This window comes from Mirounga leonina, unplaced genomic scaffold (genome assembly GCF_011800145.1).
Source record: "Mirounga leonina isolate KUSES-001 unplaced genomic scaffold, KU_Mleo_1.0 Mir_111625, whole genome shotgun sequence".
NCBI classification, from domain to species: domain Eukaryota; kingdom Metazoa; phylum Chordata; class Mammalia; order Carnivora; family Phocidae; genus Mirounga; species Mirounga leonina.
Genome location: NW_023270256.1, coordinates 1 through 11207, shown reverse-complemented (window position 1 = coordinate 11207; position 11207 = coordinate 1). Strand labels below are relative to the sequence as shown.

Below are 11207 nucleotides of genomic sequence, written 5' to 3'. Positions count from 1 at the left end.
CTTGAGCTGGTCCTGGCTCCAGTCTGAGTCCAAGCCGACACAGGCAATTTGAAGTTTGTATTCAGTTGTGCCTCTCCCCAAAGTGAGGAAGTGCCTGACCTTCTATTTCCAGGACCCCAGTGGGGGTCCAAGGATGCTATTGATGCCATTGATGGGGTTTTCTCCCTTCTCCCTTCTTCCTTCTTTTCTTTTTTCCTTTTTCCTTCCTCCCTTCCTTCCTCCCTCCCTCCTTCCCTTCCTGCCTTCCTTCCCCTCTTTCTTTATCTCTCTCCTTTTTTTCTTTCTTATTTTCTTTTCATGTTATTTTTAAGTAATCACTACACCCAAGGTGTGTCAGCTGGAACTCACAATCCAGAGATCAAGAGATGCATGCTTTACCAACTGAGGCAGCCAGGCACCCATCCCACTTCCTTTCTTGCTGAATCTGTAACTCAGGGAAAAGAACAAAAACAAAAAACAAAAACAGTTTAGCTGTAGATCGGTTAGTGGTGTCGGTGCCAGGTACAAGAAAAAAAAAATCAAGTGGAGTCTTGAGTACTTTTAAAACACTTTAAAGGATTTAAATAATTTATATATAATGGCATAGAAGATGTTTATATCATGTCGTATTTCTAAAGAGGACTCCTTGTGTGCATCAGACTGGTTTAATAATTTTGATCTAAAAACTGCTCTATGTTGTCTTCTAGATTTTCGAATACTGTAGAAAATATTGGTAGATAGTATTCCAGTTTATACAAGTCTTGGGTTCATTTTCTCTTCAAAATCCCAGTGACCCTTAGCTGCCTAAATCTCCTATACTGGTTTTACTGGTCCAACAAACACAGTTTAATCCAATACTATTTAAGAGTTTATACAATATGAAATTATGTGTTTCAGTAAGATAAATACATCATATGATATTTTTAATGGAGATTAAGTCTCACAATTCTGGAAATCATAGTGACTCAATTATTCTTACAGTTCTGGGGGGTAAACCTTTTTAGGTATCATATATGATCCCAGCATGCATTTCTCCATTATGTGTCAGGGGCATTTGCAATTTTAAGATCTATTGTGATCTTTAAGTTCTCCCAATGATACTAAATTGAGTTAATTAATGTATCTATCATCTTAGCCTAGAGCATTTCTAATTAGGAGAGAAATCATAAAACACCTTTAATATAGTGCTGCTGCCCATTTTTAGGCATTAGCTAGAGTGGCTGCTGGAACAGGTTAAGAGGAGTGAACCTTTAGGAGATATCGGTGAGTGTAAAAAACACATGCGACGTCTGCTCCAGCAAGGAAAGGGCTATCAGTGAATGATAGGGCAACTTTAAAAGATATGAGCGATTGGGGAAAAAAGAAAAAACAGGAATGACTGGAGTCCCTGAAAAGACTGGGGGGAAAGAAGCAATTTTTGAGGAAACAACGACAGAAGAATTTCCAGTCATAATAAAAATTATAAACCCACCAATCCAAGGAGCCAAATGAACACAACGAATGAGCACAAGACACATGAAGAAAACCGTATCTAGTCACATCCTAATTATATTGCTCAAATCCATGGAAAAAGAAAACAAAATCTTCAAAGCGGCCAGAGGAAAAAGGCATGGTACCTACAGTTTTCTGGTGGGAAGGAGTGTGGGAAGGCACTGGAGCAACCTCAAAGTCAAGGAGGATGTCCCCTCCAAAAGAGGCTTTTTTCAAAAATGAAGGTGAGTGACATTGACAGACATCGAAGTGTTGAAAGACTACATCACCAGCAGACCCACACTACAAGAAACGTTAAAGGAGTCCTCCGGGAAGAAGGACAACCATACCAGATGGGAATCTGCGTGTAGCCAAAGGGATGAAGGACAACAGAATGGTAACCGCATGGGAAGATAGATGAGATTTTTTTCTTATTATTTCAATCTCTTTAAAAACACGAGGCAGATGAAACCAAAGTAATAAGGATGGGTTTGGGGGTTTCTAACACGCAAAGTAAAGTAAAACGCACGAGAGCTACAGCATAAAGGCGGGCAGGGGAGAAACGTGAAGAGGTAGGAGATCCCTTGGAGGGAGGCTGGTAAGTTACAGGTGTATGCGGCTCTGAAGCCTAAAGCAGTGGCTGAAATAACAAAAGAAAGAGTTATAGCTAATAAGCCAACAAGGGACAGAAGCGGATCATATAAAAACCATGGGAACACTGTGTTAGAGCAATTGCTCTTCCAGGACTCTATCCTGTAGAAATACTAGTCAAGTACGAGAACGATGACGACAGCAGTATTTGTAACCATAGAACTCTAGAATCAACCGAATGTAAAGAGTATAAGGAAAGGGTTAAATAAATCCTGGCACAAACGCACGGTGGCAGAAACTGCACTGTTAAAAGGCATTCGAGGACTTCCGGATTCCCGGCGACCTGCTTTCCTCCAGAGCTCTCCCCCTCCAGAAGCCCTGGTGGCCTTCTGATCTTGGCTTCGGTCCTCCTGTTGTGCACGTGCCAAACGACACTCTGTCTTGTCCCTTCTAAAAAGAACCACCTCGTCCCTGGGTGGGCTCGAACCACCAACCTTTCGGTTAACAGCCGAACGCGCTAACCGATTGCGCCACAGAGACCTTCGGGGAGCCCCCGCCCACACCCCAGTAGAGAGCAAGCACGCGCTCAACGCCAGGGGGAGCCACCTGCCTCCTGTCTGAGGCGACTGGGGCCCGAGGGGAGCTGAAGGCCGGTGGCTTCCCGGGACCGTTCTTCGCGTTTGGTCCGCCGGCACCCGCCCTTCGGCGCCGCTGGCCCTCCGCTCGCTCCACTCGGCCGCGGTCCGTGTGGGGGAAGCTGGAGAGCGGGGGAGGTGCGGGCGGTCAAAAGGGGGCAAACGCCAAGAGGCGGCAAGGGAAAGCGGGGGATGGTTTTTGTGGTTGTTTTGTCCTTATCGCGTAGGAGAGTTGAGGGGAAGGGAAGGAAAATGCGAAGAGCCGGCGGGGAAGAGAGCACAGCGCCCGTACCTGCGGTTTGTCCGAAAAGAAAACAGCGCAGTAACTGGAACGACATTGCGTCAAGAGTCCTAGAGCGACGGCCAGGCTTGCCGCCGGGAGGGTGGCGCGCCGTGATCGTATAGTGGTTAGTACTCTGCGTTGTGGCCGCAGCAACCTCGGTTCGAATCCGAGTCACGGCAGTGCTCCCGGGCGCTCGCTGCCCCTCCCCTTTTGCTTCGGGTTTAAGCCCGCCGCGGCTGCGCCCCTTACCTGGGGGCCAGAGAGCCCTGCTTGCCGCTGGCCGCTGGGCGCCGGGAGGTCGTCTTCGTTCACCCGAAAGAAAGGAAAACTCCACTCGGCCTTAACCCGGGGACCTCCTCCGCTCTGACTCTGAGCGCAAGTCACCTGAACGAAATGGCTTCTCTTCAGCGCGGCTCCCAACCAGGACAAGTCCTTGAGTCCCCAGCTGTCCAGCGAGGAGCCTCGTGGGCCGGCGTTGCTGGGAAACGGCGTCTCTGTGTTCCCCAAAAAAACCTTAAGGATCCTCAAAGACCATCGGGTAAGTGACAGCCCCTCCATAGACCCGCTGAGCGCCTCGAACCTTGGCTCCTGGGAATCTCTGCTTCAGGGGACTTTTTCAGTCCTTGGCTGTTGTCCTCCTTGTCGTCATCACAGCACCCTCTCTAGTACTCGGGGCATACCCTCAAGGATTGGAAAAGGCCTGTCGGCAGCCACTTCCCGCCAGATGGTAGTCATCGGGATGCCACTGAGAGTTGTGCTCCTTCCACACCTTTGCCAAGACTGGGTGTTTCCTATCCTTATCATTTGAGTCCTGCTGCTGGGAGTAGTGCTCTCTCCATGTGATTTTAACATCCATTTCTCTGGCGGCTAAAAATATTGAGCCCTCTTTTAGGTGCTCTCTAGGCCTCGGGTATCTTCTTTTCCGAAGGATCTGTTCATGTCTTTTCACCATCTAAAAACACTTGAGTTGTCTGAATTTTTTTTTTTTTTTTTAATTGTCAGTTTGAAGGAGCTCATTGCACCTTATAGTTACAGGTTTGGGGGTTTGCTTGCTTGCTTGCTTGTTTTGTCAGATAGGTTTTGTGAACATGTTCTCCCTGTCTGTGGCTTGCTGTTTTCACTGTCTTGGGGGCGTCTTTGGATGAGAAGATGTGGTTAATGTTGATGAAGTCTAACTTGTCATGTCTATTTTTCATATACATATTTTTTCCTGGGTCTTGTTTAGTACATCTCTGCCTACCACCAAGTCACGAAGTATCCTCAAAAACTGCTTTTGCCTTTAGCCTTTATGTTTTACGAGGCACCTGCAATTAATTTCTATGCGTAGTGTGAGGTAGAAGTAACGCTGTTTCCCGCCCCCGATATTGAACCTATTTCCTTTCCCCGTTGAACCGTTTCTGTTGAAAATGAATTCACCAGGTCAGCTGGGGTCAGTTTCAAGTGTTTCAGCTGAGTCCATTTATCTGTGTCTCCTGATGCCACCGGCACACTGCACCGTCTATAGGGACTTAGAGTGAGTCTTCAGGTCCGGTAGCGTAATAAGGTGTGGGGGCAGCAGGTGGGGGGTGTGGGGGCAGAGATCCGGAATCCTCGGGGCCGCCGAGCCTTCCTTGAAAGCGGTCTCCGTCCCGCCCGGAGTCTACTGGGTGATGTTGGGGACCCCGGGGTCTGACGCCGGGCGCCTCCCCTCCCGCGCCCTCGCGGCGACGTCGTGTCCTCACGCGGCCGCCTCGGGAAGGCGCGTCTCCAGGGCAGCTCTGAGGGGCGGCGGGGCCGGGCCGGGCCGACTCGCTCCGGGACTTGCGGACCTGGCGGCCCTCGGAGCGTCTGGTGCGGACTCTTGTTTTGGAGGGAGCGGGGAGGGAACGTCCTTATGAAAGCGGTCCTTGGGAGGACAGGTGACCTCCCGAAGGCCCAACGCCTCCCACAGCTCAGGGGAAAATGTCACTCCCGTGGGAAGGCCGCAGAAGACGAGCCTTTCGCCGGCTCCCTGGTGGTCTAGTGGCTAGGATTCGGCGCTTTCACCGCCGCGGCCCGGGTTCGATTCCCGGTCAGGGAATTGCCTTTTGCGCGGGAATCTTCCTTTCCTAAAACCCGGAGGTGTGGCGTGCGGTGTGCGCCCCGCACCGCTCGGACTGTTCATCTCCCGCGCCGGGGGGTGGGGACGGCGGGCCGCTTTTCAGGGCGCACGCACTTGGCTTGCTGGCCTCCAGGTCCGCCGCCCGCAGAGGCGACTTCAGAGCTTCTAAGCAGCTGGCTCGTGTTTACGCTACGCGGCAGAGGTTCAAAACCCTGTGGGGCCGCCCCAGGGGCGCAGAGCAGGCTGAGCCCCCGAAAAACCCAGCTCTGCAGGCCAAGCCACGGCGCGCTGTTCGCGTGTACGCCAGACACCGGCCGGTGGGCCCAGCTTCTCAGCTCAGTTCGCGCAGAAAAGGCTTACTACGCGTTCGGAAGCCACGCCTGGACCGATACCCGCGAGGAGGGTTGAGAGCAAAGGGGAGCGCCGGGACGGGAGCGGGTCCTCCTCGAAGGCTGTCCCACTCGCGGATTAAGCGGTGTAGGGAGGTGACGCTAACTGACCCAACAGAGGCAGCAAGGGAGGCGTGCCCTAAATGGAAAACTGGTATAGCTTCCGCAAGCCGAAGGTAGGGGTAAAAATCAACAAACACCAGGATACCAAAACGATGATCCCACAGTCAAATCCCACCGTTTCTCCCCGGGCTGTTGCATTTAAACCCTGTAGACTCTACCAGGCACTGGGCACATTTTCTTTTTTCCCTTCGACACTGGCTCCGAAGACCTGTTGGGGTAAACGCGACGTCTTCTGTGAGGCGCGAAGAGAGCGAGCGAGGGCCGGGAGAGGTGCCGCGGAGCGAGGCTGCAGGGGCTGCGGGGCGGTGGGTGCGGAGCCGCTGCTGAAAGGCGGACGGTCCGAGCGGCGAACTCGTGGGTTCTCGGGAGGCGGGTGTGTGTTGGGGGGGGGGGGGGCGGGGGCGGAAGGGGGTCGCTTGAACTCCTTTCGGGAGCGGTTTGGAAGAATGGCGAGGGTTGGGTGGAGGGGAAGGTGGTGACCCTGAGCGTACCAGGGAGGGAAGGAAGGCTGCCGAGGTGGGTAGGGGGGAAACCTTGGTAGGTAGGGAGACTGTAGTTTTGATGGTGGTTTTTCACAACGAGTTTCGTCCGTTACATCCTGAGTGCGCTTGACCCTGTGGTCGTTTTTAGGCCGCATATGGGTCTTTCCTCCTGGGGTTGTCAATGGGGGCACCAAAATTGCCTTTTCCCCTTTTGTTCATACTCAGACCCGGGGCTTTGGCACAGTGTGGCATCAAGAGGCTGCTTTTTAAGAGACGTTCCGTGTTGAGAAGCATGGATGACGTGTTGGAGGTACAGAACGCCACCGGGTTCCAGCAAACGGCCCCGGAAGCTTCTCTGGTGATTCACTCCAAGAAGTCCAGGAATTTTAAATTCATCCCTGCCATCTGGGTAATGAATGATAAAGGTAGAGTTTTCAAAGTAAGAGAATACAAATCTATTTCATTTCCGATTACAAGATGGTTTTTGGTTTGGTTTTGTTTTGTTTTGGGGGGTTTTTTGGTGTTTTGTTTTGTTTTGTTTTTTGGTGTTCTTTGATTTGTTTTTCCTTAAGCTTGATCGGTACCTTAAAAAAAAAAGAGAGAGGGCTTAAAGGTAGATGGCAGGCTTGGCACTAACATTCGCAGGTGCCCATGCAAAAAGTAAAAACAGAGGCATCAAAGCTCCTTCCGCTCCTAGGTGGATTGCCAGGATAGCTTATTTTGTTTTCTGTTCCAGGACCTTGAGGGCTAGGAACACAGAAATGGACATTTTCAGTCCCATCTAGTCCTGCCCCTTCAAGTCCCAGGGCTCTTTGGACAAGGCGGCCTTGGTACTACAAACATTATAAAGAAAAGGAAAGTTTAAAACGCCCATGGGAATAAATACATTGAGTAAGCAAGCACACAAGCAAGCAGGCGCCTGGCTGGCTGACTCCGTTTAGCCTGGGACTCTTGATCCTCGGGGTTGCAAGTGCCAGCTCCACGTTGGATGTAGAGATTACTTGAAAATAAGATCTTGAAAAATAAAGTAAATAAAAAGCCCCTGAGGAAATTGTGGCCACGGGCGCTTGACCTCTATTGGATTTAGCCTTGAGTTACACATAGCCTGGGTAGTCTGGGAGACCTTAGGCCCTCAACTTGGTGTGGTATGTCCCAAGAGCCTGCCAGAGGAGAACATATTCAAAAGGAGAACAGGCTCATCCTAGGGCTGTAGAGGTACCCTCCAATAACATTTCCAGAGACTCCACTAGCATCTAGAATTCAGTTACAAGACATAAGAAGGAAAGCTCAGGTATCTGGAATTCTAGAGATGTTTCCGTCAGTCCTGGTATCAGAGCAGACATGAAGACGGAAATTAGGAAATAATTCTGAATCAAACAAAACTGAAAAGACTGCAGCTATGGCACAAGGTGTGCTGCTGAAACCAGTCTTCAGAGGACAAAACACAGCTTTAAATGTAAATCATGACAATTAGGGCTGATCGCTAACGAGCTAACCCTCCATCACAAAGAGTTACCCCCCAAATAACAAGAACAACAAAAGCAGATAGGACCAGAAATTAAATATAAAAGCAGGAATTTGAAAATTAGAAATGCAATTTTAAAAATTAAGAAAGAGGGGTGCCTGGGTGGCTCGGTCGTTGGGCGTCTGCCTTCGGCTCAGGTCATGATCCCAGGGTCCTGGGATCAAGCCCCACATCGGGCTCCCTGCTCAGCAGGAGGCCTGCTTCTCCCTCTCCCACTCCCCCTGCTTGTGTTCCCTCTCTTGCTGTGTCTCTCTCTGTCAAATAAATAAATAAGTAAATAAATAATCTTTAAAAAAATTAAAATTAATTAATGTAAATAAGAAAGAAAATCAGAAATAAATATACAAAAGAGAAAAGTCAATGGTTGCATCCTTGAAAAGACTGCTCTGATAAAACTGGGAAGAAGGAAGTCACTGCTACTGAACAGGTAGACATAAGGAAACAATACATGAATATCATAAACACGCATATGCCAACCAGTTAAAAGTTTTAGAGGAAATGTAGGTATATTGCAATAATGATTTGGGCAGGGGTGGGGAGGAGGACTAGTCCTACAAGCATTAAACTTTTTTAAAAAATTAGAATTCAGAAGTCTTCCTGCAAAGAAAGCTCAAGGAGCAAGAAAGTTCATTAGAAGAAATGACTCCAAAAAAAAAAAAAAAAGAAATTCTAGAAGTATCAGAAGATGGCAGAATCCCCCAACTTATGTTTATGAGTTTGGGTGGAAACCAAAACCCCCAAAAAGTCAATGTGAAAAACAGAAATTGCAGGCCTCACTTATTGCTGAGGATACATAGCTGCAAAAATTCTTTAAAAGACTGAATCAAAATATATATTAAAAAATATGTCATGACAAAATTGGTCTTACACTGGGGAAACAGTTGATTATCGTTAGAAAAAAATGAATTCATCACATCAACAACTTACAGGAGGAAAATCAGAATCACTAAAGCACAGAAAAGGTGTTTGAAAAAATTCATTGTCAGTTTATGATTTTTCAAAACCTCTTAGCATAACAGGAAGAGAAGAGAACAGCCCTAATCTGTTAAAAGGTAGCTCCCAAACCAAAAACAAACCAAAAAAACCCTTCAGCACATGTCATGGTTGATGATAAAATACTGACTTTTCCCCCTACCCTAACCAATTAGGAACCATCAAGAAGCAGACAAAGAGGCCCACCGCGACCAAGTCTCTTCACCACCGTGATGGAGATCTTAGCCAGTGAGAAAAGGCAAGAAAAAGTATGAGAAGTGAAAATGAAAAAAAGAATACTATAAGTATTTATATATATGAAGTAAATTACTGGAAGTATTAAGAGAACCGAGTTTCTTTGGTATATACACAAATAGAGAAAGTGGGTTAAATTAAAGATTCAAAAACCGAAGGTATTCAAAACATTATAAATGTTCAATGATTATAACATATAAGAATTCAATCCCATGTACCGGGGTGGGGGGGCGGGCAGGGGAGGGATGAAATATGATCCCTACCTCCACCATAACCAAAATCACTTCCATGTGGATTAGGCACCAAAATATGAAACGAAACCGCAAATGTAGCGGGGTATTCCCATGATCTCAAGGATTTAAAAACTAAGGATTTAAAAAATAAGACAAAAAGACTAATTCTTAATGAAGAGGCTGACTAAGTCAACTACTTCAAGAATCTCTGTTCATCGCAGCACAGAATCAAGGGTAAAAAGTCAAGGCACAATTTGGGCGCATGTATTTGCAGTCAGCATAATCAACTGGTACCGAAGATAGTTAATGAGTTCTTGCAAAACAAGAAGAAAAAGACCTATAGGAAAATCACCAAGGTTGGGGGAAGAAACATAGGAGAAAATTCAAGTGGCTAACCAACATGCAATGGTGCTCAAATTCATTACCAAGAAGGGCTTTCAAAATGGAACCCTAATGAGAGAACATTAGAGATAGGCAAAATAACAACAGCACCACTAATAATTAAATGGGAGTAAGGGATGAGGTAGAAGCTTATGACCCGGCAAAGCATGGGAGTGACTGATTTAGGGCTAATACCATTTTACTTCTTCATCTGTGTGTAGGTTACACAAGTGTGTGCATAATAATCATTTGTTATATGATGCATACAGGTTCTGTGCATTTTACCTTATGTATGTTACAATTTTTCAAACCCCCCAACCCCCGCACCCCAATGATTCTGTGACAGACAGAGAGAATGTTGTTGAGATTCCAAGATTTTGTTTCAAGAGAAAGGTGTGGACATTACTCTTTAGTACATCCCTCCAAGGACAACCCCATGCAGACCAGGCCCATGAAGTTGAGTTTTGGGTTGATGTGAGCTCAAAGAGTATTCTCCAAGAACCAACCCTAATTGAAAATACCTGTAGGGGTGCCTGGATGGCTCAGTCAGTTGGCCTTCCCACTAGGGTCATGATCCCTGGGTTCTGGGATCGAGCCCCGGGACAGGCTCCCTGCTCCTCGGTGAGCTTGCTTCTGTCGCTCCCCCTGCTTGTGCTCTCTCTCTCTCTCTCTGTCAAATAAGATCTTTATTTTTAAAAAGAAGAAAGAGAGAGAGAAAGAAAGAAAGACAGAAAGAAAAAGAAAATACCTGTAAAGGCTAAATTCCTTTAGTCCTGTTATTTGAATACTCTGAAAAGGCTGTAGGCGGGAGCCCTAACCATTCAGATCTCCTTTGCTTTCTCATTGCTTATTTCACAACCCACAGCTCCTTTTTCCTCCTCTCCTCTAAACTCTCCAAGAAATTGCAGTCCTGTCCTTGTGTGTCTCCTCCCTCCCTGGCAACTTTCCTCCAGCTTCCTCACTGAAGATGGAGAAGCAAGAGGGGGAGGAAGGGGAGACCACCTGAACATGGAGCAAGCTTCTCACAGGCCAGGAGAGTTAGGTAAGGAGGGGAGGCAAAGACAAATTCCCCCCCCCCCCCAGCAAACAGTAAAGGGGAAATTTGGGGGATGTTACGGTCCTTAACGCCTTTAGTCCATCCAGTGAGTAATCCATCATTTCCTTGACATAAATCAGAACTCCTCCTCCCTCCCCCGAACCCCACGGTCTAAATCCTGATTCCTGTTTACAGAGAAAAATGTATATCACAGTTCAGAATTTATTCATTAAAATTTCAGATTTCCAAAAAAATTTTTTTTAAAATTTTTCAGATTTCCAAGAGTTTAAAAATAAGTTAATGACCAAAACAACTTGTGTGTTTCCAACACAGTATCCTCACGGTTCTATACTCAAAAGTAGAAAGACAGTCTCGGAATGACAAAACTCTTGAAATGGAATAAATCACGTGTATTTTTAAAAAAATTTAAAGATTTTATCTATTTATGAGAGAGAGAGAGAGAGAGAGAGAGCGTGCGAGCATGAGCTGAGGGAAGGGGCAGAAGGAAGGGGAGAAGCAGACTCCCCGCTGAGCAGGGAGCCCAGCCCAGAGCTCCATTCCAGGACCCCGGGATCATGACCTGAGCAGAGGGCAGAGGCTTTAACCGACTGAGCCACCCAGGCGCCCCTAAATCAAGTTTATTTTTAAAACGGAAAGGGGGGGAACTCCCCCATTGTCACTAATCTTCGATTTCAAGCTACTGTTAGGTAGGTGAATCCTCCAAAGATTTTCGGATGAAAATTAATCACCGGGAGGGTCTAACGCAGTCACGC

General features: G+C 47.3%; 3 non-coding genes across 3 annotated transcripts; 2 read left to right on the top strand and 1 right to left on the bottom strand.

The window, feature by feature from the left end:
* Nucleotides 1-2506: 2506 nt before the first annotated feature.
* On the bottom strand, nucleotides 2507-2580 carry TRNAN-GUU. Its single transcript has one exon. It is a non-coding gene; the product is annotated as a tRNA-Asn (tRNA).
* A 485-nt stretch (nucleotides 2581-3065) lies between these two features.
* Nucleotides 3066-3137, top strand: TRNAH-GUG. The gene has a single exon. It is a non-coding gene; the product is annotated as a tRNA-His (tRNA).
* A 1808-nt stretch (nucleotides 3138-4945) lies between these two features.
* Nucleotides 4946-5017, top strand: TRNAE-UUC. The gene has a single exon. It is a non-coding gene; the product is annotated as a tRNA-Glu (tRNA).
* The last annotated feature ends 6190 nt before the right edge of the window (nucleotides 5018-11207 follow it).